This window comes from Blastomyces gilchristii, assembly GCF_000003855.2.
Source record: "Blastomyces gilchristii SLH14081 genomic scaffold supercont1.1, whole genome shotgun sequence".
Lineage (NCBI taxonomy): Eukaryota > Fungi > Ascomycota > Eurotiomycetes > Onygenales > Ajellomycetaceae > Blastomyces > Blastomyces gilchristii.
The window spans coordinates 1,239,903-1,241,346 of NW_003101682.1; the positions used below are offsets into that span (position 1 = coordinate 1,239,903).

The 1,444-nt window shown below is 35.1% G+C and overlaps 1 pseudogene across 1 annotated transcript; it reads left to right on the top strand.

Moving 5' to 3' along the window:
* Positions 1–398: 398 nt before the first annotated feature.
* Positions 399–487, top strand: BDBG_16064 (annotated as a pseudogene). Its single transcript has one exon. The product of its transcript is annotated as a tRNA-OTHER (tRNA).
* Positions 488–1,444: the final 957 nt, after the last annotated feature.

Here is a 1,444-nt window from a genome sequence, read left to right on the forward strand (position 1 = left end):
CAAGACCTTGTGTATATAGTGATAGGCTTAGACTGACTGTGTGACCGTGTCTGAGACCAGGATCAAACTTTACAGTTATCATATTGCCTAAAAGCATTACTTCTGATCATGATTTGTATTCATCACATTAATCTCAAATCATGTTATTTCAAATATTAAAGATTTCAGATTCACTTTTCAAATAAAAATCTAGTTCTGAATAAAGAATATATTTGAATTCTTAGTCACATTTTCATTCTGATCTCATTATTGAGAATGATATTAAATGAGATTATGAAATCACTTCTCTGTGATTCAAAGGTTGCTTGAGCCAGCGTACGATTACAGGCGTACACCAGCTTCTTATATATTGTAATATCGTACGCTAAATTAATTAGTGGCTGCTATGACCCTCTTTAGCCCCGGTGGCCGAATGGTTAATGCGGCCACCCGGTAGCGCCTTGGCGTGGGAAACCAAGGCGTGTGGGTTCGAAACCCGCAGGGGATACATTAAATCCGGAACCCAAGCACCTCAGGTTCCTAATAAATACAGAGGTGTACAAATCGCTGCAATAAATCGCTCTATGTTCCTGGGCTGGGAAGTTATTATTGCATGTATCTAATTGTCACTTCTTTGTATTTCCTATGTTCTTGTTATCTTGGCGTGGTCTCAACACCTGTATTTCCTCCTGTATAACCAACACTTGACCTGTATTTAACATCACGCAAGGACTCATCATAAGCTCCGCTTGCATATGAGTATAATGAAAGAATAATAATAATAATAATAATATGACTCTCTTTACACTTGTAAGCAAGTTCAGAAGTAGCTGTGTTATTATTCAACAGTTGTATATTCTTCTGAATCATATTCTCTCTTATCAGATTTGATCACACTCATGTGACTATAACATTCACTCTAGCTTCATGCAGATTAGCACATCACTAGTGTTTATAATCTTGTAATCTATTTCTGATTCAGCTAGTATTCTGTGTACACTCTTACAAAGAAACTTTCACTATATTACATCTCTCATTCACTAACTTTTCTCATTCTTCAATCATCTTCTTCATCATTATTAAACATTATTATCATTCAAGATTTCTATCTCTTCTTCTGTTCAACTCTTTCTATCTGTCTGTCTATCATATTATACGCGTTTCTGGCAATGACTCTCTGTTTTCATGTAAGAAATCCCGCTCCTCGCGAATTCTTTACCTCTATTTCTATCTCTCACATAACTAATAGAGTTAACAGCCCTTGGCTACACATAACTATATAGACTGGAGTTTGTGAATACTATTCATAACTCAGCTTAAATGCTATTATACATTTAATCTCTATATTTTATTCTTCTACTGTGAATACTTCTAGTAGTTAACAGTATATATTATATCAAGCTGTAAACACCTGAATAATCATCTGTAAGCACTTATTCTTACATTTCAAGCTCAGTCAGTCAGC